Source organism: Aquila chrysaetos, chromosome 7 (genome assembly GCF_900496995.4).
Source record: "Aquila chrysaetos chrysaetos chromosome 7, bAquChr1.4, whole genome shotgun sequence".
Classification (NCBI taxonomy): domain Eukaryota; kingdom Metazoa; phylum Chordata; class Aves; order Accipitriformes; family Accipitridae; genus Aquila; species Aquila chrysaetos.
In genome coordinates this window covers 34,936,212-34,960,660 of record NC_044010.1, presented here as the reverse complement: position 1 = coordinate 34,960,660, position 24,449 = coordinate 34,936,212, and positions in this window count along the sequence as shown.

Below are 24,449 nucleotides of genomic sequence, written 5' to 3'. Positions count from 1 at the left end.
TGGGGCAGATATAAATGTTGTTGCTAATTGCACGGGGAACATTCTTCTTTCACAGGTTAATTCAGGCTGAGGATGTTTAATTCTGCCAGTCTAGTTCTCAAGTGGGTTATTCTACAGATAAGGAACTAAAAAATACTAAGAACTCCCCTCAAAAACAACGGGTAACTGGAATACAAACTAAAGAGAATGATCAAACTCATCTAGCATTTCTGCAGTGGAACACAAGTTGGATTAGCAGGGGCCATGGCTGAAGAAGGATCATATGGATGATCTGGAGTGATGATCTCTCTTTTGCCTCTATGCCTAGCCCTGTGCTTCAAAATTCAGTCCCAAGCCAGGGAAGCAATCAGTGCTCGAGTTTTAGCAGTCACTTGATCAGTTTATCTTAATGTCAAACTTCATCTCAGTGTGCTTTTTCTTACGCAATAGCAGCTACCAAATGCTACCCCCCGGAATTCAAATACCTTAACATATAAAATGTATATGATTATTTATTATTATTACAAATATGAAATGAAATAACAATCTGGTTGTTGATCAGAGGAATTTTTACTTAATGGTTTACCCACAGGCAGAAAGTGGTATCTGTAAATTACAAATAGGCAATTGATGAAAAATATCTCCTCCATGAAATATTATATTAAGATAATTTCTCAATCATTTGTCACACAGTGGCCTGCTTGCACTGGTGGTGGCTCCAACGGCTGTCCAGAACCTCTGCAGTTGCTAGGGAACAACTCCATAGCTCAGAGGAGCACAGCCCTTGCTATTGTTCTGCTGCCATTCACCTGGAAAGTAACATCATTTGGGGTTTATAAACATTTATGCAGTTTCTGTGCTTTTAGAAGAACAATTATTGATTGAATACTGTTTGGTCTGCAGGTTGTCTCCAGGGTATGTACATCAAAGAAATAAAAATGAACCCGGTTTGGATGCAAAATCCTACAGTGATGCTGAAACTACTATACCTTCCAGCTTCTATGCATGTGCAGAATTTACACTCCTCCCCGACTTCATCTGCTTTAAGCTAAACAATACTACGGTATTTCCTTGGAAGTCCTGAAAGGGAGGTTTTGCTACTGATTTTTCCCACCACTCTCCTCTTGGCTTTTTTTAAATGTGCTCAATCCATTCCTGAGATGTTGAATGCAAAACTTCAGCCTCATCAACGATAAAGCAGGGAGGAAGGATTCCTCCCCCCATTTGCAGGCAATGCTCTCATTTATACTTCAAGACTGTGTTTATTTTTTTAACAAAAGCATGGCATTGCTGACTGATGCTCAGCTTTTGACCTCCTGTAGACCTGGAAGTCTTTTCTACAGAATCTGCCACTGTTTTGACAGTGAACCACTAAAAACTGCTCTTGGGGCACAGCTGTCCAAGCCAGTTTTCACTCCCACTCTGCTGCAGTAGATTTATCATTTTATTGACTTACCTACAGAAATGTAATCAAAGAAATGGTCAACAATAATGCAAATATGAAATGAAATTGTCACAATAAAGCAATGCTGTATCTCTGTCTGTTACCCTAAAGCAGAATATTACCCTTAAAAAAGGCAGAAAATAGAAACCCCTGTAGCATTCAAAGCTGATTTCAAAAGCCTTGCTTGGGTTAGAACAGAATGCCAAAAGGGGGCAATTGGCCCCAAATGCGGGTGTCTTAAGCTCATGTTATTGACTAAGACTCCACTATACAATGAGCAGTATTGGGAGGCAAATTTGTCTTTCTTACCCTAATGTAGAAGCTTAGCTCACATGAAGTCATCTACTCTCCAGAAACCTAAATTTAGGCATCTGTATCTGGAATCATGTCCTACCCCTGTCTGTCTGCCTAACTATCTTTGTTTACCTCCTTTCCACAAAGGCCGTTCCCCAGTCACAGAAGGAAATGAGACTGATTTGTCATGCAGAAGATCTCAGACTTGCTGTGTTGAAAGGTGGGATTCTCTTTCCTAAAATCCAATCCTATTCCCTGAGAATGCCAGGCAAACTAAGCCAGCACCAAGCCAGAAAAAGCACAAAACCAGCAACAGAAACACCACGAGCTGATGTGTTTTTATTTATACACATACCACCCCCATTCTTCTCGCTGAAGACCCTTCCTTTTGTTCAAATATGGAGCAATCTCCAATGCAGATGCAAAAGGGTGCAGTGTGAAGGCAGGGGAGAAGGTGGGGAAATGTAAATCCCCAGTCAACCCTCTTTTCTGATTAGTGTTACTGGGAAGCGGGGGAAGGGGGAGGGAAGGGGCTGTGTAGGTTGAAGCAGGAAGCAGGATTTATCACCTCAGCTAGAATTTAATTCCATTAACCATTAGCTAAGGGGAGAATCCATGTGCCTCCCTTGGCTATAGGAGCTCTCCAGAGTCACAGAAAGAGGGAAAACATGGGCCCCAACATGGTTATGTCTCCAAAGTGCATGGATACGGCTCCACACATGGCTGGGCAGAACTGAGAAAAAGAATGGCATTTAGGAAATTTTATAGCTGGTTTTTTTCCTAATATTTCTATGTTATTATATATTTATAGTTAACATTTGCAGCTATTTTTATAGCTAACCTGCAGTTTAAGATAACATGTTTTACTCATTCTTGTGCTTCAGAGATTAGTAACCATGCTATTTGTTCTTCCATTTGTGACCGGAAAATTGAGCAACACAGAAGGAAAGGGAGAAAAATGGAGCAGATCTGAAAAGGCCGATGCTAACAGTACAAATGCATGTGATAAATTATAACAAGATATCTCTAAGCTTTTTTACCCGTTCTCCCACACATCGATTTAGATTAAAATACAGGGGAAAGCAATGCTTGATGGGTAACCCATCTTCTTGAGAGAGAGCACTGCCTGTACAGCATTTCTGAAAGAGACGTGCTGACATACGTCCTATTGATCAATAACTGCTCGTTGGCAGATTGGCCATGTTGGTGCGATGCAAACACCACAGCACAGGTGTGTGTAACACTCATGTTGTTAGGCCAAGTGAAGCCAAATTTCTTCACTCCCTAGCTTTCCCTTTTTTTACTAGAAGACCTGGCTGTTCCTTATTTGTATAAAAGATAAGCTACCTTCGCCATCTTGGTGTCTTGATGCTGTATTTATTACATTTATCCTCACAAAACCAGGTAGGCAACTACTGTCTGCTCCCATTTAATAGCAAAGAGAGGGAAGCCAAGAAAAAATGAGGTCAAGTCTTGTAGAGCCAAAGTTCTCAAATCCCAATTTTTAATACCGCTGAAGCCCCTCCAGGCCCCCATCAGCTGCCACCTATCCCTCTGTACCTCTTAGCTGTGTGACCTGGAGCCCTTGGTCCTGCTGAAGTGCAGAGGTGCCCAGGGGCTGTCCCCTGCCTGTCTCGCGCACCCTGCCACGTGCTGCCTGGCCAGACCGCACTCTTTCAGATAATCGGATTCAGAAGGCAGGTACCCCCAGTCAGTGAGATGGGCTACAGGTTGGGAAACGCTAGCTGGGACACGGACAGGGAAGAAGACTTCAGTCCACCTCCCAGCTGATATGTGGCCATAACTCGAACGCGGATCTTCCCTATGCCAGGATGGTGATTACTCCACAGGTATGAAGGGTGTCCATCCTCACATCAGTGACCTTCCTTAGGGACATCTTTACCCTTATGCCCAGTGTTTCTTTCCTTGAGACTCCTGCAAAGTCCAGAAGACTACAGTTGTACCTACCTTCCTTCCTGGTTTCCTATTAAAACAAAGACAAGTGGTAAGGAGAAGAGAAAGCTCAGGCCATACCTTACACCCCTATGAAGGAGTACCTCGGCGCACACACACATGCTCCTAGGGATGTCTCCAAACATACAATCCTGTGTTTTCCACTTATATTTGTACAGTCCATTCGAATACATTATCTCTTCCTAGTAACGATTTCCATGAGCCCTTTGTTTAGAGTGTTTGTTGTACATTAAATTTGTTCTGTGTAACTTGAGCTCCTGAGAGTTCCAAAATCCAGCATGTGATAGGCACAGTCGACTGGCTACAAGCCAGAGAGGAACTGAGTTGTGCAACTACTAATTATAAGATTATAAAATAATAGCAGTCTAGTAGCAAAACAGCCCAACGGAAATGTTGCTATTCAAAGTTTTGACTTATTCATGTTATGAGGCATCAAAGGGCACCTGCAATTCAGCTTTAAGTTTAACCAGTAATATCCTTTATCATGTTATGGTAATTCCTCAGGCAACCAGGCAGATGTGAAAAATATATTCCCTTCCTTATGACTGATTGTGAAATTACATGCTCTAACATCAAACTTCAAACAAAATGATGGTATTGCATGTGTAAGATAATATGCAAAATAATTCTGCTATAATTAGGTTTTTGTTTAACTTTGTGCCAAAACCAGGCTGCTAGGTGCATTGCCTTCATTAAATTAATTTGGACAGAAAACTGAACAGAAGGAAAAGCTCTGGAGAGATCGTATGCTAAAACAAGATCTGCTTGGATCCTAAAAAAATAATAAATAAAGGAAACATGGAGAAATAGACCTGATATTCTCCCTGAAACTCAGGTTAGGTTTTCCTCCTTTTATTACTCTCCACAGATACATCCTTGCACCAAGCTATGCAAATAACTCCTGTCCAGGCTTTTGGTACTCTTTTCTCTTGTCTTAAAATTGTTTCAACTTTGTGCTCCCTTGGCTACATTAATGACAAAAAGTGAGACAATATTTGGACATCCCAGAATATAGGAAGAATTATTAGGAGCACAGAATAACTGAGGTTGGAAGGGAGGTCATTAAGTATTACCTGCTGCTTATAGGAGGGCCAGGTAGCTCAGGCTGCTCAGGGCTTGTGCAACTGAGTTTTCAGTATCGCCAAGGTCAGGGATCCCCCAACGTTTCTGGGCCCCAGTCTGACCAACCTCATGGTGATATTTTTTTTTCTTAGTATCTAATCAGAGTTTCCCATGTTTCAACCTGTGCCCATTGCTTCTTGTCCTGTCACTTTGCACTTCCCAAGAAGAGCCTGGCTGCATCCTCTCTGCAACCTCCCATTATTAGCTAGGTCCAGACAGTGATAAATTCCCCTTGAGCTGTCTCTTCTTCAGGCTCAACAGTCCCAGCTCCTTCCACCTCCGCTTGTATGTCCTGTGCGCCAGTCCCCTGACCATTTTGGTGGCCCTGTGCTGGACCTGCTCCTGTCAGTCCATATCTTTCTTGTGCTGGGAGCCCCAAACTGGACACAGCACTCAAGATGTGGCCTCACTAGTGCTGAGCAGAGGGGAAGGATCACCTCCCTGGACTTGCTAGCTACAAGGTCCCTCTGAATAGTAGCCCTGCCCTTCAGTGTATCGACTGCTCCTGCAGTGGAAAATTGCAGTGCCCGCTGTCCCATTGCCTTGGTCATTAATAAAGGCATAAACCACTATTGGTCCTAGTATTGATCCCTGAGGCACACTGCTGGTAACTCGTCACCGGTTGGACTTTGTACCACTGACGGATTACAAACAACACTTTCAGGCCAGCAGTCCAGCCAATTTTCCACCCACCTTATTATCCACTTATCCAGTCCATATCTCACTAGTTTGGCAATAAAGATATTGAAGAAAACAGTGTCAAAGGCCTTGCTGGAGTCTAGGAATATGATGTCTATTTCTCTCCCTTCATCCACAGAGCCAGTCGTATCATCACAGAAAGCATTCAGGCTGGAAGGGCATGATTTGCCCTTGGTAAATCAATGTTGGCTGTTCCCAATCAACTTCTTGTCTTTCCTCTGCTTGGAAATGGCTTGTAAGAGGATTTGCCGTATGAGCTCTCCTGGGACTGAGCTGGGGCTGACGAGCCTCTAGCTCCCCAGATCCTCCTTGCCCTTCTTGAGGATGGGTGTGACATTTGCCTTTTTCTACCCATCAGGAACCTCACTGTGACCAATGACAGAGAGTGGCCTTGCAGTGACATAGCCCAGCTTAGCTTCCCTAGCTCCCTAGATGCCTCCCATCTGGTCCCATGGACTTGTCTATGGCTAATGAGCCCAAGCACTCACTAACTCTCTCCCCCTCTACTCCGAGTGTGGTTTCAATCCCACAGGCTCTTCTAGGAGGCTCAGGCACCTCAGAGGCCAGAGGGCAAACCTGACCAGTGATAAACAAGGCAAAAAAGACATTGAGCACTCAGCCTTTTTTATACTTAAGCATGAGGTCCCCAGCCCCACCAAAAAGCAGGCCCACATTTTTCTTAGCCTTCATTTTGCTGCAAATGTACTTACAGAAACCTCTCTTGTTGTCCTTCACATCCTTTACTAGATTCACCTCCAGCTGAGCTTCGGTTTTCCTAACCCCATCCCCGCATACTCAGGCAATGCCTCTATACACCTCCCAGGTAGCCCCTCCCTGCTTTCTCCTTCTGTGTTCTCCCTTTTTGTTTCTGGTATCTCCTTGAATTGGGACCGCTGTACTAATAGAGCTTTCGACTGTTTTACACAGGCATCTCACTGCAAATTCACACAGTCAATAGACGCTTTTCATCCAAAGTTCCTTTAGAAGTAAAGTTTTCTGATTTTTTTTCCATTCCATTTCTGATTACCTCCCATCTTACTTTCATTCTATTATTTTTAGCTCATATCTTCATTTTCTCTAAGCCTCCTAATATCACCTCTCCCCTGATTTGTGCTGACACCACGTCCAAATTTAAAATTCATTGAAATTTTTTTGAAGTAAAATCCATGTATTCCCTTGAATCTATGTTGAACCAGTGTAGTTGCGGGGAACTGAAAAAATGTGTGTATGTTATGCTCCAGCTAAATCCTTGTATAACTGCATTGCCTGGGGTTAATTTTGTCTAGTTTCCAACAATATGAACTTACTACAAGTAACTGGATATATCAGTATTAAAAAATATGTATTTTAAAAAGCTTGTGGTGCCATCCAATCTGATAAGTCTTTACCAGCTGCATCTTGCCATATAGCAAAGGCTCTTGGGACAAGGCACAGAGGTCTGTATTTTCAGGTATATAATGCCTCAAGCTAACAAATGAGATTTTCCTCATTCTGCCTTTTAAACCAAAAAGAATACTGTGTGGCTATAGCATTTATTCTCCCTTACCTGGAGTTAATGAGGTGATTAACAGATTTGGCTAAGTTTCCCAGGAAAAAAACCTCAGTGGGTGGCTACTGGTTTTTTAGGTGAGCCAAACCTTCTCCATCTCCACTGAGACTCAGTAGGCCTTTATACTTTCAGTACCTTTGGAGGGGAGGAACCTGGTCCAAGGAGGTTGTCCTGTCATCACATAAGCAGGAGAGCAGTGCCTGGTGCAGAAAGGGCCAGGGAATTCAGCAGGACCACTCAGCGTAATTACTCATGTATATCAAGGTTTGCAATTTTGGCCTTAGAATCCTAGTAAGCTTCTGATCACACTACTAAAGGCAGGTTTTGGGGGAAGCAGGAAGTCCAGGTTAGACCTCTGCCTCCAAAAATCCCATTTCACTGTTCTCTCACACACCCATAAACTAAAGCAAACTCTCCTTCTAATACTGCCTACAGTTATTATTTCAACGCTTGTGATTCAGTTTACTCACGCAATTGCATGCATATGCATTTGAAATGTAAATGTACTAATCATAAAAAATATTGCTTCATAATTTAAAGCCTTATGGCCAAACAAAGGATCTACAACAACAGGAATGGTAATATGCACTGTTCTCTATGCATGCAGTTCCATTTTCAAATAACCGTAAATAGCATATATAACAATGAAAGTAAAACTGAATAATGAATAAGAAAATTCACACCTCTTGCTGTCATTTTGATCATTAATTTCTATTTACTATCAAAAGTTAGGTGGAGGCAAACCCACACACTTTCATCGCTTCGGTTTTCTTTGGCAGAATACCAGCTTTAACAAGGTATACAGTACAAGGTATACAGTACAAGAAATACAGTACAATGATGTGTATTTTTTTCACCTTTATGCAGAAAAGCTCTTTCCCTAGGTAATATTGAACAACTAGAATGGCAATAATTTTGCACTAAACCCCCACACTTTCTTTCTTCAGAAACATGGATCTGTCTATGTGTCTATTCATGTATCTATCTATCTATCTAACTTGGAATCAAACATGCAAGTCTTTTGCCCTCTCTAAAGCATTTTTTCATATTCAGCAAAAACAACTGACTTACTTAACTTTTTTTTAATAGCTTTTCAGTTTCTACTCCCCTCGAGTCATTTTTAAAAACCTTTTTCACCTTAGGTAAATCTTGGTACTGATGAGTCAAACAACCAAGGAATAAATTTTAGGGAGAAAAAATGGAGAAAATCCCATGGTGTTTATTTCAGTATTTAGGAATGATCTAAATTCTATTAAAAAGATTACATTTCCCCATTACCTGATTGGATTTTGGATTAAAGGGGGAAGATTTGACTTTCTGAAAGTCCCGTTTCTGAGAGTTGAATGAATCTTAAGGATTTTGGCCAGAAAACAAAGGGGAGGTGGGAAAAGATAAATGAAACTAAAGTCCTTAATTTTGCAAATTATGTTCTTCCTTGTAGCGGTTGAGCCAAAACACTTCTCTGAAGAATACTTAAATCTTGTAAATAGCCTGAATTTTTTGTTATGGCTTTAAGCTGTCTCCCCCCCCAGATCATTAATCTAACCCTTTAAATGCCCAGCTCCACTTTGAATCAAGCCTTTTAACAGTCATTCGTTGTGTCTTCAACAGTGATTTTGGTTTGAGCACCTGTGGGTTTTTGCATGTGTTCACGATATGAAAAACAACAGCCACCTGTCTTCTGTACACCACCTATCCGAAGCTTAACGTAACCTGGAGCTTTGCAGTGCCGGTACAATCCCACCATGCCTGGAAGGTCTCCCAGCTCCAGTCAGAGGAATGTCTGGGACCTTATCTATACGGTGAAAAAATGCCTGAGGTTAGAAAGCAGAGGTCTCTCCAGGCTCACTTTATTGCTCTCTGCATTCCCCACCCACCACAGAAGCAGCTCTCACTGCAGCAAGGGTTGTCCAAGTGGAGCGTGCCCTGGGGACAGTGCCCCCAGCAAGGGGCCCTCGGCCCAGAGCCTCTGTTTGCTCTTACAAATTTCAGTTCTTAAAACCGATAGCCGGGGCCACGTTGCAGGTATTAACTGTACTTCACCTGTGTTGCAATCAAGGGCAAAAATGCGCCTTTGCAATCTTAAACTTGTGCTTTTAAGCAAGATGTTCCACCAGATTAACTGCAAGAGGAAACAGTCAGTTATAAGCTATGCACGCTCGTCCACACTGAGCTATGTAAGGTCAGCCTTTGTTGATAAGGATGAAGGTACACTGTATTCCTTTAAAAATGGGGTACCTCACTTAGGGTACAATGAAGAAACAAACTGGATTTTGAAGGACCTGGCTATTGCTATTTATTTTCAATGTATTAATTTTTGTCATTTCAGCACAGTCTTATGAGAAGCTGAGTGCTCATTGTAGTTATATAGCTGATCATATGAATAACCTCTAAGATTTAATATTAAAGTGTTTTTATATGGTGATAAAAGTGGACTTGGCAGAAGTTCACAACAAAATGCAAGTGAAGAGGGTTCTGAAGCTCTCTCTCTTATTGACAACACACTCAGAGAGAAGGTTTCCCCTTTCTCTTCTGTTAATAAATGGGGGTTTATTATGGAAGTACATTTTTAGAAGGGCCTGAATGGAGCAATGGGATGGTCTTGCAAATTTAAGATCAGGAAAACATGGCAGGAAGAGCAAGGGCTGGGGCAGAAGAGGAGGAAACTGGACAGGTCATCTCTGTTCGTTTTGCTGGAAAAGCAAAAAAAGGATGTGGATCACACAGCAGGGCACACGTTGAAGTGAGGCGGATGTTCAGGTCAGCAAGTAGCTCATGTCCACATCTAGGCAACCCCTGCCAGCACATCTCAACCTCTGTTAATATCACCAAAACAGCCCTTGGACTGCTCATTTCAACAGTGTAAGAGGGAAGAGAAAACTGCCAAGGTGGACACCTGTACACTTATTTGCTCCTTGGGTCCATGTAACAATGATACTCTGTCAAGCAAGCTCTATCTTGCACAAATGAGGTTAAAACACAAATCATCTACAATCACCCTGCAGGGTGGGAAGAAGAAGGAAAAAAATGAAGTGAATTGTAGTTAATATTCATGGAGCTAGATAGAGGTATGCCAGCTACAGCACCTTCTATGATACACAAACCATGCAGGGCTATGTCACTTTATATATTAGGGGTGAAATCCTGGTTTTATTGTAGCTTTCACAGAAATATATTTTCAGAATTGATTTAAGGATTTTTTTTAATTGCAGTTTTTTTACTTTTATTTTTTTATTTATAGACATTAACATTTTGGTGAGCCGTGTTGTTTCTATATATGCACCTTGCCAGCATCTGCCTCAGCAAAAGCCTCACGTCATTTGAAGACAAACTAGGTCTTACCCTCCTGGAGGATGAAAATAAAATAATAAAATAGCAAGCTATCAAAGCCTCAGTTCTCATGGTAGATTTTGTTAAGAAAAATGGAGGGAAGAAAGCAGAAGCTAACAAATGGAAGGCACGAATAGGGAAGCCCCTTTTTTTAAAGAAACCAACCAGGATGAGCAGAGAAAGAAGGGAAGGGGAGGGCAGGAAGGCAGTCTCCAACAGCAAACCAAGTCAGATCCTTGGGTGAATGAAGAGCTGTAGCTTGCACCCACTGACTATTACGATATATCAGTACTTTTCCCAAGGCCCAAAATTCTCACTTTATATGTGACCCCCTTTTCAGTTTACCTGCTTGCGTGGCCCTGAAGGCCCCAAAGCATGTAGACATTCCTGCCTTTTCTTTGCAAAACCCCTTTGTAGCCCACTTTTTTACCCTCTTGTTATCCAGGGAAGGTATCAATCCACAAGCTGTATATAGCTCGTCAGGCCAGTGTTTCGTCAGGCCAGTGGCTTGAAAGAACTGCTGACCATGAGGCTTGATGCTCAGGTTATCTGCAGTGCTGGTCACAGGACAGCCCATGGCCCCACTAATACTACCAGTCAAACCTGGAGGCCTACAAATGGGTCAACCCTTTTTGTCTTCTACCTCACTCTTCGAAAAGAGAACAGCCAACAATGTGGTCTGGTCCTCCGCCATGGGCTTCCACAGGAAAGCCTAGGCATACCTTCTGTAAATTCAGTTAGGAATAAGCAAACACTACTTACAATGCAGTATATTTTAGAGATAAATATTTATGCATGTAGTATTTCAACTTGAATAACAGAGGCAGTCGGTGGTGGGGCTTGAACAGTGGTGGTGGGGCTTGAACAGGATTTGGTCTACTGTGGTGTGTGAAATGCTCTATTAGATCTGAGTTCTTCTAGTTCCTCCTAAGGGATGCATGACAGTAAAAAACCCAAAGAACAAAAATGTGCGCAGGCACCAGTGGTACATGTTGTCCTAGCATCTCACACCAGAGACAAAAGTGTCTGAGGAAAACCTATACAAGTGTGTCCTGCAACCTTGACTTATGTTTAGCAGAATAGGTAAGACATGCATTAGTTTCTGAAGCACAAAAGAGCATGTGCTAGCTTTAGACTCACTAACCCACATGAAAAAAAAACCCAGAAAAAATCTATTGTGTGACACAAAATAGCTTGCTTTCTGTTTGTTTCCCACACAGCTTTACTGAAACAAATATTTCAAGTCATCTTGTGGCAGACTGTTTTATGCAATACTCCATTAAATGTTTGTCAGATGAGGGTTGTTTCTACATCCCTTTTTTTCTGAAGTCAGTGCATTCCTAGTGTGAAAAGCCTGTTCCAGCTGTCTGCCCCTCTGAGGCTGATAGAGCCAGGCTGCCTCCCCAAGAGGGTATCTGTCCATCAGTCAGTCTCTGGAGAATGTGGAAGATTTTTTGTAGTGAACTTTTTATCTTCCATCTCTCAAACCATCCCACAGGAGCCCTATTCCCTAATTTCACCCTTGTATGTTGCTTTCAGTTCAGATGGTCTGGGACAAAGCCAAACAGAGGACGCATTTGATACAGGCAGTGTCACAGAGTCAGCAGGGCTCTTCCCTGAAAAAGGTTTTTCATTCATTTTCAGCAGTCCAGGACAAAGTCAGTCCCCTGAGCAGGTCCTAATGGAGCAGTTCGAAGAGACTGCAGGAAAAGATGAACAGCCTCCAAGCTCTGAAATGCAGGGGTTTGCTCTAATCCTGCTCAGACCCCTTCTTATTGAATGCTGCTGCTGCTCTGCTGCAGGGTGGAATGTGGGGGAGTGGGTTGCCAGTGTTTGTCAGAGGTGCAAACAGCCTACCACTAGCTGAGATTTGAACCAGGTCTTGAGGGACCTTTCCCTGCTCAGGTCAGCAACAGCAGAGAGTTACTTCTTTAGAAAGGATGGTAGCATTCAGGTGTGTCTTCTCAATCTAGTCATGACACCTTTAGATACAGCTGTGTGTGTTTAAAGATCTGTGTATAGGTCTGACTTCCATGCAATTCGTTGATATATTCAGCCCTCATTATGGATGTGAGGTCTGTTTTGGATAGTATTCTCCACCCACCTCCTGAGAGAATAGATTCCCCCTTCCAAAGCACTAATTTTGCTCCATATCAGGATTATTCTTTACTGGACAGGCACAGATTTTTTCCTTCAAGATCCTGAAAGCCTTATTTTTTTGTAGTGAGCCTTCCTTCATGAAGTCTGTCACTGCAGCCATGGAAGGCAGCACAACATGAGACGGACCATCTGTAAATGCCCATTGGGAAAAAGAGGAACTCAGCTGCCTCTTTATCCTGAGGAACTGGGCTTTGAAACAAGACAACTGCTTTGACAAACGCCAGGTTGCACTTGACAGTTCCCTTGAGGAGAGCTTGGACATAGGCTGGTAGTGCACTTGAGCAGGCTGAAGTCCTTGTTTTGCAGTAAATGCAGAACAGTCATCAGGAGCTACAGGTAGGACTCAGTGCCATAGGTGACCACAGTGCTTAAGTGGAAGAATACTACGAACAAGGTGTCAGGATGAGACTTAGCTTTGGACCTCTACACACCAAATAGCACCTGTGAGGAGAAGAATTTCAGATCTCTTCATTAAGACAGGGATTATAACATACCTGACCTTTACCAGGCATTTCAGTAACTTCTTAAGACAGGCCTGGGTAAAGGTCAAACTGGCACATGATATTGACATTCCTGAAGGAGAAGCAAGCCCAAGGATGGATGGGGATACGAGCTCCACACTTGTCCTCAGGCTGAACATAGCTCTTCATTTCTGGAAATACTTCTCAAAAAGCCTCAGGGACTTTCCAGTCTACATCTCATCTTAGCTCAGAGGTTTTCTGGGTGCACTAACAAAAGCATTGGCAAACGTTTCACACAAGTACAGTGAGTGCTCTGTCTGCACCAGGAAGGAGAACCACCTCCTTCTTGATTTGGTATGGATTTGTAATCTTGGATACCTGGTCTATTTTGTTTTTCCAGGCAAGGTTTCAGTAGATCATATAAGATATTTGGCAGGGTTCTTTTATGCTCACTTATGAGCTGACATAAGCCAGCATGGACCACGCGAGGTGAGGGAGAGTAGGGGAAAGCTCTTGATTTCAGGCTTAAAATCTAGCTGACTCTAAGCTCTCCCATAACACTTCCATTGGCTAAACTAGGCTTTTTACAGATGTGCCATGCCTACCCACCGGTCTTTGAACCTAGGACAGAACATATCTGAATATGTTTTGGTGTGTTAAAAAGAAACCTCTATTATAGGTCTATTTTTCTTATGGACAAACATTCCTAGGACAGAGCGGGGGGAAATCCAATTGAAGCCTGTGACATTTTCTAGGATGATTAGCAGCAGTTAGTACCATTGCTATACATTGTGACCCTCTAACTTATTTCAGCATATATTTTATAGTTCAGTCAAAAAACCCTACTGATCCAGAACTTGTGGGCGGTAGCCAGTCACCCTGGGTGGCTCATTTGGCAGGTTTTTTTGAATTTTATGCAAAAGCCAGAAGGGAAAATCAAGTTTCTGATTCATAACCCCACTAGACAATAGCCTCAACAGAAGGTAATTTGCAACTGCTCTGCTCCTGAGGGACAGAAATAATGGCCTGAGAACAGTATGTGCTGTGAGGACCATAATCTTGTGCATAACCAAAGGCATATCTCAAGCACTCAATGGAACAGTGTTCCTTCCAGTTGCTTCAGTGGATACCCAAATTTATGAGATAGTTCCTGCCTTGGGCAGTCTGGAGGGAGGAACCTAAAAAACCTTCAATGTTCTTGTGGACACTTGACCAGAAAGAAAAAAAGAGAGAGAACGTAAAAAGCATCTGAGAGAAAGCAAGGTGCCTCAACTTTCTTTTTTGGCCCTACAGACTAGTGACTTGTAGAGCACAGCCATGAAAGCTCTTTCACCCTATGTACCAACTTGATGTGAAGCTGGCCGAGATGCTTGTTCTTTGTGCATCACAGCAACCTTTTTCTGAAAGTCCCACCCAAAAGATTACCTTCTTGCAGGTTTTAAACGAATCTGTGTCCAAGCACGTGTCTACAGCTCCTGCTATTAAGGAAGACTCAATCCTTCAGGCACCTCTGAAAGAGGTGCAGCTTTTCTCTTCAGTATTCTCTTTTTATGCTCACTTTCCTTTTATTGAGGTGATGGGAGAGCAATTGGGTCATCTCTCAGTTTCAAGAGCACTCTGAAAAAGATGCCAGGGTTATGGGTGTTACCCCATAGCAGGGGTGACAGGCTACCTGCCTTTCACTTTGTGGTTTTAGCTTTAGGTATATAGCTATGAGCACAACAAGATCTACAAAAATGGACACCCAGTTTGAGGGGTGATTCACAGGACTGCTCACCTTCTGCACTGGGATGCTGGGTGCCCCCCAGGACAGCAGGATATGAAAATTTCCTAGCTGAAAACAGAGAACTGTTGCTCCTGGGAGGGAGAGACTGTTTTGGGGGTACAAACCTGACCTTTGCAGAGCTTTGCAAGGTTGCTTTCCTTTCTGAATTACCAAATCTTTGTGGATCACTGTGTGCTTGCGTACCACATCTGAGAGCAAGAGACACTACGCTATTAATAAGTACTTTCACCGTTAACCTAGCCCTATTTTAGCTTATGCTACATTTCATAAAAGCATAGTCCATATGGGCCCTACTCTTCCCCACGAGGTGCAGACTAAGCCCTCCATCCGCAGCCTGCTGGGTATCGTTCACATCTTCCACTTACCTCTGGACAACTTACACCTGGGCTTATAAGGATAGCCTGCTTCCGCAGATGGACAGATACAAAATCCTAACTTATTGGGCTTGCACCACAAGTTCTTCCTGGCTGTAAAGGCTGATTTTTGTGTTTATGTCCTCCAGGCACTTGGCAGAGCCCCTCCTTCACAAGACAAGCAGGCTAACCTCAGCCGACTGAAATAATTTTTGCTTGCCTACTTTATTCCTCCAGATGGGAGCATCTGAAGAAGCTGTTAAAAGATTATTGCTGGTCCACCTGGGAGCCCTTTGAGGATGATGGTGAAGTGCCTCCATGCAGAAACACTGGCACTAGGCTTCCCTGTTCACATGCAAATGTGTGAAATCTCACCACAGTCAAAACTTGCTGTTCTTGCCCCATTCCAGGCCTGACAGATAGCCTGGGTGTCCTATCTAGGTAACAGTCTAGGCAAAGAGCTCTGTTGCCCATGAGACTATTAGGGCAGGATTGTCTGTCTCTCATGGGACAGGAGATGTGTCTTTATACTGTTTCCTGCTCTCACTGTTTTTTTGTAGCTTTTGTAGCCCCATCAAGTAGTGCTACAATTTTTGGATTAGTGCAGACGGGTTGCATTCGAAATACACACGACTGAGCTATTTTGGTTGCACAGGATGCAGGAGACCCTGTGGCCTCCTTGAAGTGTTTTTAGAAGTGACTAACTCTGAATGGTTGAAGGTCAATCAGTTTGTGCTGAATGAAATGACTAAGGGGCATCTGGGCTAATTTGTCACCTTTAGCATATCTAAGACAAAAATTCCAAGTGTCTTGCTGAAGTATGGGCACTCTCCTGAATTGCTAGCTCCATACCTGCCCTTCTGGGGCATGTAATGGGCTGCTAAAGGTCTGGCTGTTTTGTGGATTCTTTGCCTTAAGGTCATCTAACAGTTCCCAACACCTACAGGGTAAGTTCCTCTCTGGGTGTCAACTCTAATCTCTGCAAGGATACTAGGAAAATCATATTTTCTGGGTGGAATCCCACAGTTCTTGTTTTAAGTGCAGCCCAATATTAAAAGATTGTGTATTGACTAGGCTTTTCTGACAAATCTGACTGGTATTAAGACACATGAACAAGAGCAGAATAGCTTTATAAGAAGATTATTTTGTATTTATAAGCCATAGCAAAAATATGTTAAAAACCACTATATGTTATCTAGCCCACCCAAGTGTTGCCAACATCTATAACATGCACTGTGGTGAGGTGTCCACCTTGGCTGTTCCTGCTGGTCTTTGAGAGGTTATGGGGCTATCCAACCCACCACCCTTTGAACTCATTTCCAGGGTCTGAACCTTCATGTGTTTACCAGTTGACCCTCACAGCTTCTGCGCAGGCACTCTCTTGATAAGCCAGTCTCCCGGGGAACAAGCCTGGAGAGCTCAGGAAGCAGCAGGACACAAAAGCACCAAGCTCTTGCATCACTTCTGAAGAACTCTCTCACTCCTGAGCAGCAATCTGAAGTTATACATCTCTTTCTCCAGCTTCAGCAGAGACAGTTTAAGAAGAGGTTAACTCCTTGTTTTCATACAATAGGCACCTTGCAGCATTTGGCTGTGTTCAAAGGCGTGAAAATCCTCTTTATCGGGCTGGAGTAGTTCAGTAGAACTAAGTTCACTCGAAACAGGGCAGAAGATTGTTTTGTCTTGAAGATGCAACAACAGAAGGAGAGAAAAGAAAACAAGGTAATGTTTTCACTTATTGTATAGTTAATATTAACAGTTGCAACATGTACATAGACACAAGTAGAAATTAAACAAAACCAGACCCATTAATAAAGGGGCAAAATAAATGAAAATGACAAAAAAATTATCATTAGATATTTTCAATGTGCCTCCCACAAAATCTGAATAATGGAGGATGGTCTTGAAGTAGGCTTTAAAAAATAAAACAGGAAATGGAAATAACTCCCCCAAAACAATTACAACCCAGTTGGTTCAGATACTTGTTACCTATGGGATTAGGTAGCAACGTAACAGCAAAAAAAGTGGCAATATTAATCCAGTCCAGATACAGGAGCATCTTGTCTCACAGACAATCTTTTTGCTCCTCAAGGAAATGTTCTTGCAATATTCCATGAGTTCCTGGGTACTGCAGTACCTGTATCTCTGCATGGACAGCTATGCAGTCAATAGCAACACAAGCTTTATGAAGGCTGGAGCAATACATGAATGCTGTTAGAGAGGCGATGCTTTGCATACAGTAGGACTAATTGAACAGAATCATGGCAAAAGTGGAATCCGCATACAAATATAGAAAGGTGCAAAAAACTTACTTGAACGATAGAAAAAGATTGGAAGGAAGGGAAATTTAGTCTAGCATAACAGGTACATAAGCAAAATGCTAGAAAAAAGTCTGGCAACATGGAAGATTGTCCCAGACAGGAATTTTTTCATGGGAAATGGACGAGTAACCTAATTTTTCATGCCTTTTTCCTCCATAACTTCTCTGTGATTAATAAGAATATGCAGTCTGAAATCTTGTTTAGTAAAACTACATAAGGAGTTACTATAAAGCAAAACAACTGCTTACTTTTATAATTTTCAATACAAAAATGTTAGAGGAAAATATGGATTGGTGGGAAGCAACTAAACTTTCAGATAGCTATAGCTGCATGCAAGCAACTCCAAAGCAACCTGAATTTTGATTACTAAATTGTTGTAAAGATACTTACTTAACACTTAAAGAAAAAAGCGGGGCAGGAAAGTTAGATTTCCAAGTACCTCAAATATTTACCAGTTCCCGCAGCTTGTGTAGCTTTCCAAAATAATATGGTCTACCTACTGTGATTTTTTTATATGTTATTATTTTAGGTCTAGCATTCACGTGTGTCTGATGATGATAAAGGTGGAACCGCCCCCCCCGGTACAGACACAATATGTTAATAAAATTAACCATTAGTTGATCTACTTCTGTTACCTGACTTCCATCTATGCTATCTATTCTGTTTTTTTTCTTCAAAACCTGTGCAGACAGACAGCAAGATAATCAATATTTTGCAAAGAAACTCTGTAAGTCCCACTTGGCCAACTAGTAATAGTGGTACAGTGTTAAGATCTAAAGCATAGGCTTTGTCAGCTTCGGATATTTATGGAAATACTCATTTCCCAAGGCCATTTTCTACAGTGTACATGCAATATTGTCTAAGTGTTTTTCTTTGCACCTATACTTTGAACAGTTTTAAGCAAAGCAGCAGCGAAGATGCCAGCCCTAGCTGGTATTTGTTTTATGAGGACTGTTGCTGTTGTTACCACAGAAGTATTTAGGAAAAGAGGTCCCTCACTAGCAGAAACTTGTATTAGCCAGCTTGTACTCCTTTCTCAGGACGGGTTCAAATTACCTGCTGAAAATTACTCACTGGGTGGTTGTACAGGAGTTTGATGGCCTATGTCCAATCAATCCCAGAGAAAACAAATTCTTCCAGCTAGCTTTTTTTAGCTTATTATGAAGCTTCGACATGTTTCAATGTGGTTGGGATTTGATCCCAAAGGAGTTATAGAACTAGTAAGAAAAAGTTTGGTAAACAGTTAAACTAGCATAGGAATTTCTTCTTCAAAAATTTACTTGCTTAATGCCGAAGTGTTGGCAATTAAGTAAAGGTATAATTAAAGCATGAATTTTTCATCTCTTAGAGGAAAATAGTAATGGCACAGTTCTCATTATTCACCAAAAAGGATCTGTTTTCTCGTGCGACCTTGTCTAAAGATAAGTGGTATTTTGGCTTTGGTTTTTTTGTGCCCTCAAACACAAGACTTGTTTGCATAGACAGCAGGCAAGCAAACACAGTTCTTTCTCAAGGAATTAATGTAGCCACTAAACCAGAATATACCAATGAAGAGAGTCAGACCTAAATTAAGAACGATGAAGTAAGACAAAGAAATGTAAACATATTTTAGGCATTAACAAGGAAAATATATCAAGCAGTAAGAGTGCCGAGTGGGTGATGTTCTACTACAGGTTAATAATTTTTGTACTGACACGTGGAATAGTGGTAACTGTGACTCAGAAATTACCTCAGAAACCACCATTTTTTCTCCACTCCAAAATATATTCATATTGCAAACACAGCTTCATTGAGCCATTTCAGTTAAAAAAAAAAAAAAAAGTCAATAACTGAACATATCGGAGTCAAACTGTAAAATCTTGCCTTACTCACAACCATAAAGTTATCCTGTGAAAAGTTATGGACAACACACCCAGCTGCTTCCATGGAAAGCACAGCTTCCTGAATGTCAAGGAACAGCAAAAGTCCCCTCATTAGGATTATAACAGAAACTGAAGTCTTGCACTTGCATATGCAAACAGCACTTTCTTGTACTTGTAATTAAATGTATTTTTTCCTGAGTTAATTGCTGGCTTGCTGAAGAATATAAACAGGTGAAACTGAACTGCATTTTCACTTGCTTATAGCATGTCTGATCCAGTGACCTGGATCAGTATTTCGTTTGTGACCAATCAGTGATTTACAGTTTTCTAACTTCATCTGCGCAGTTTATCATGGAATTAAAACAATGTCTAATTGTTGATAAAAATCAAGTACTTATACCTGATGCAGGAACATGCCATAAAAGCTTGCCTAGCTGCAGGTAAATATAAAGAGGACACTTTATTGTTACCCTTTTATAACAGGTTAATCAACAAGTCTCCAAGAACTTTTACAAATATTTGGTTAAATGTGAAAATAGCTATACTCCTCCTGATAATGCATACTATTAATTCCCTTTTACAGAGCAAGAAATGGATGCAGATGGAAACAAGTTCACCAAAGTTATACAGCAAATCTGGAGCTGAACTAGGATTGAAAGTGAAAAAAACCCTAAGTCTATTATTCAGACAAACAAAAGGCAATTCTTTTCGGATACGATTTAGTTTTATCTCTGGTTATCTCATGCAGGTATTCAGAAAATTCAGCTGTTCAAAAGGTCTTGTTCCTTTTTTTTTTTACGTCCGTAGCATAGAATTATTACCAAAGAAATGAAAATCAGTGGTCTTCCTGGATCTATAAAAAATAAGTTATTTTTTAATATAAGATGTCTTGTGCAACATTCAACGTTTTAAAAACAAATTGTAGTTAAATGATCAGTTAAGAAGATCTGGCTCCACTAAATCAATGTTAATTTTGTCCAAGATTACATTTGGATCCAAAACATCACTTTTGGTTTCTAAGTGGAAAAAACAAAAATCTTAATTTAAGATTTATTGTGCTTTGTTTCTTTTTATTTTCCCAATCAGTATTTTTCTGTATGCATCAGCAAAACTAAATGTATTTGATTCTAATCTCTACCAAAACACAGTTCTGTCACTGTTTCAAGCCAATTGCATAAGAATTGAGTAATATTCCTTTTGAAAATTCATATTAAATAAAATATTTTAAAATGTAAGTCAAAATGTGTTTGTGTGATTTCTTTTCATACGAACAGTGAGATCAGTCTGCATCGAAACCCATACTCACTGATGCACTGTGGTTGCTACAGGCCTGTTTGCTGGCACAAGAGTAACTATAAACCTGGTTTTACTGGCTGAGTAGTTTGGATTTATGGCTGCTTTGTGTTAGAAGTGCAAGACAAAGCTAACAACCAGATCAGTGAAAAAAAAAGTCCTGAATATCAGGGACTTCATACAATATCATACAAAATCACACAATAAATTAAAGTTGTCATTCAATTTCTGTGCCACAAGAGTAGCATTATTTTAATGTGAATAGCAGGTCAAATTTGTAGGTCAAATTCTATTACGATGTAGGAAAATGCAGCTGTATTTACATGGTGCACCCAGAAAAATCCAACAAAGAGCGGTATTTGAATTTTTATTCTCTTGTTTTACAATAACAGACAAGAAACCCACTGAAACAACATGCACCTAAAGGAAAGTTAGGGTCACTTATTATTCCTGACAGTTTCTTCCCTCTGGGGGAGACCAAAGAATTTCATAACTCTAGGACTGTCTTTGTCTCTATACTAGAAAGCTAAACTGGGAGGAAAAAGAAGAGACCCAAGAAGAGCTGGGACAATTTTTTTTTTTTTTCACCTGTGCAGGGCTTGAAACTCCTAAAAAAGTTTCTGAAAGGCTGGGAAAGAAGTGAGAAAGTTACAGGGACACACCTTTCTAATCTGCAGGCACATGAGACCCTCTCCTAGTTCCCAGATAACAGGGTAATTGGTTTAAGGAGTTGTGTTTTTTCAGCATATTTAGTTAATACTCTAACAAAGGACTACCTCCTGTTTCGTAGGCATTCAACAGTTAGAAAAAAAGATGATTTTTGAAAATACCCGCCCATTTATTTTGATTTTCAACTATACCTGCAGCAGGTAAATTTATGTGTGTTTATTCTTGTTAATACCAGCAGATGCAAATGTACTTCCAAAGTCAACATACATTTGGTTTAAGCTTAGTTATTAAATGACTAATTAAGTTTCCAGGTTTGATGTAGTTTTATGGGTGAGTGCATAACTGTAGCGTCTGTCATAAAGTGTCAACCACAGAGCTCTCATGGTACTGATGAAAAAAAATGCATAGAGGACTCCACCGCAGTAAGGCATAACGAGATACCTGGTGCTTAAAGCTGGGTTGTGAAAACGAAGGAGGTGGTGAGTTGGGTGAGCCAGTTCCTCATCTGAATGTTGTTTTTTTGGTTTTTTGTTTTTTTCCCAATTGCGGGCTTTAGCACCGAATTTCCTTGGAGATACATCTAATTCTAGTTCTATCAGTGTGGTAAAAGGAAGTCTCATGCTGTAGTCCCAAAGTGGCAAGGGCAAACTCATCCTGACGTGCTTTGAGTAAGTACTCTGCAGTTTGGCTTTGGAGAGACCTTACCTCCCGCTCTCCTGGGTTTTTGATTAGACACTAGAAACACAGGCAAAAATTCAGAAGTACAAAAGACAGTGGAGTAAATGACATGATGGGTGTTAAGAGAGTAAGAGATGAACTGTGAAGAGAAAGTGCAGCAGAAACAAAGCGAGTTAGGATTAATGGGTGGGTAGAGCTACCTCAAAGAACAACAGAGGTGTCATAGGAAGCCAAAGGTATCATGTGGTAGGATGTACAATGGTAGGTGATGCAAGACACTTAAAAAGATCAGGTTATTTTACATGCTGAAATTCAGATGCTTAGCACCAGTCTATAGAAACGTTAGCTTGTATGTCTGTAAAAATCAAAAGAAAACAAAGAAAACATCCAAACATCCTTCCCCTGCCCCGCACGCACATAAATATGGAGGAGGAAGTGGTTCACCGAACATTTAACTACTAGTATTTAAGTGAGAGAAAAGTGTTTGGAGTAAGTGCTGAGCTGAGCAGCGTTAGGCTGGGTCCCGGTGAAGCTCTCAGACACCTGGAATTCTGGACGGTGAACTCAGGGCTCCTCAGCAAGAGAAAGTCCCTCTCCAGCGGAGGATTCGCCTGCCCCTCCCAGAGCATGCAGGCACTCTGAAAAACCAAACCCTGCCCTGATCTCTCCTTTAAAGGTTGCTTATAATCCATTAATAAAATGAACACTCAGCATCCTGCTCTGCAAAAGCCAGCTTGCATAATTAAAACACAATAATACACACATACAACTATTTTGGAAGAGATTACAGGGCCGCGAGCTCAGTCCTCGACTAGAAAAGACGAGCTGAACAGCCCTGACGGCTTCTGCTGCCAAGAGGAGGCAGTGTCCCCCTCCCCACCTCCGCCGCCTCCCCTGCTCCAGCTCTCCTGTTCCTTTGACCTTTGTTAGCAAGCTGAGTTAACCTTGGGGAATATTAACCCAGTTTAAAAAAAAAAAAAAAAAAAAAAAGCTTTTACCACGTTAAAGATCTGAAAGGCCAACCCTTTAGTGAGCCAGACACCAGCCTGAAGGAAGGGAGGGAAGAACTGGGGGGGAAAAGGTGGGAATGTACTGTTCACTGACCAGCTCGGCCCTCTCCGAGAAGAAAAGGTGTTAATAGGGGTAATCAACGAGCTGCTGGCTTATGCCCAGATCTTCAAGTCTGTAACTAAGCGAAGCGCCACTCGTTTTAATGGAGCCGCACTAAATTCCCCCACGGCAGGTCTGGTGTTGTTTTGTAGCGGTTGTTACGTGGGTCCTTCCTTGTAAAGAGTTTAAAACTTCTGGGGCAGAGGAGCACACCGCTCCTCAGCACAGCATATTTGTTACCTGTTACCGTGTCCTTCTGCCCATTTTTGTTTATAACACCTGAATTGATGTAATACCTTAGAAGTGGCTACATATAGACAACATCAACTTACAGAGGAACCAGCCTATTTATTTTACGTCTCCCTTTCTCCTTATCTGTAGCCATTGTGCAAGACGTTTGGACAAATCCTAAGTGAGATCCAGGATATTCTTAAGCTCAAAAGAAATACCTTTTTGAAACATAAATTGTTAGGTATCCTAATAACTAAGTGAGCTTTGTCTTGAGAGAGGATCTAGACATCATCAGTACAGGAGTACATAACCTCCAAATGACCTTCAAAGAAAAAAAGACGTGGATTTCTGAAGTAGGGAAATGTTCAGGCTCTCCTGTAGAGCAGAACAGATCTTGAGGGATCTCTCCTTGATGAGCATGTGGTCATCTCTCCGTGGCCATGATGCCAAGTGACAATTTGCAGGGCCATTTCCCTCTGTCTTGGTAAGGAAACTTAACGGGGAAACCCTATGACTAGATACTCTGCTTCAAACCTAAAATATCTCTAAGCTCTGAAGGCCACTGACAGATTTACTGTAGATTAAAGACAAAGACACGGCACACAGCACACATGTTAAAGAACCACAGAAGGTGACAATGCAGTGCATTTTGGTTGTGACTTGAGATGACTTTACATTTTACTTCAGGTGAAACTTGAGATCCAATTCCTGCAACTGAATCCATACTGGAAAATTACTGAATCTCACCGATTCCTTTTGGGAGAGCATGAGCAGAAATAGCCCTACGAAAAGGCTCAGCTGAAAAGCCTAAGCTAAAATTTAAATATGTTTTAGCAAATACTCCTTATGCTTTTGTACTACAGGGTCTGAAGATACATAGCTCTCTTTGAATAAAGACATAGAGCTGGAAAAATACTGAACGTATGATCTTGGCTTCTTGGTGCACTTGATGTAATTCCTTGATAAGCATTTGAAAATATAAACAAACCCCAAACACTTATGATGCCAAACGTGTACTTTGCCTTATCTGTAGAGATGTTAAGCATAGCATGCAGCAATATTGTAGCCAATTTGGAGCTGTTATTAAAAGTGAGTAGAATTTCTTCAAACACCTACGCACTTTTCCAGTTGTAC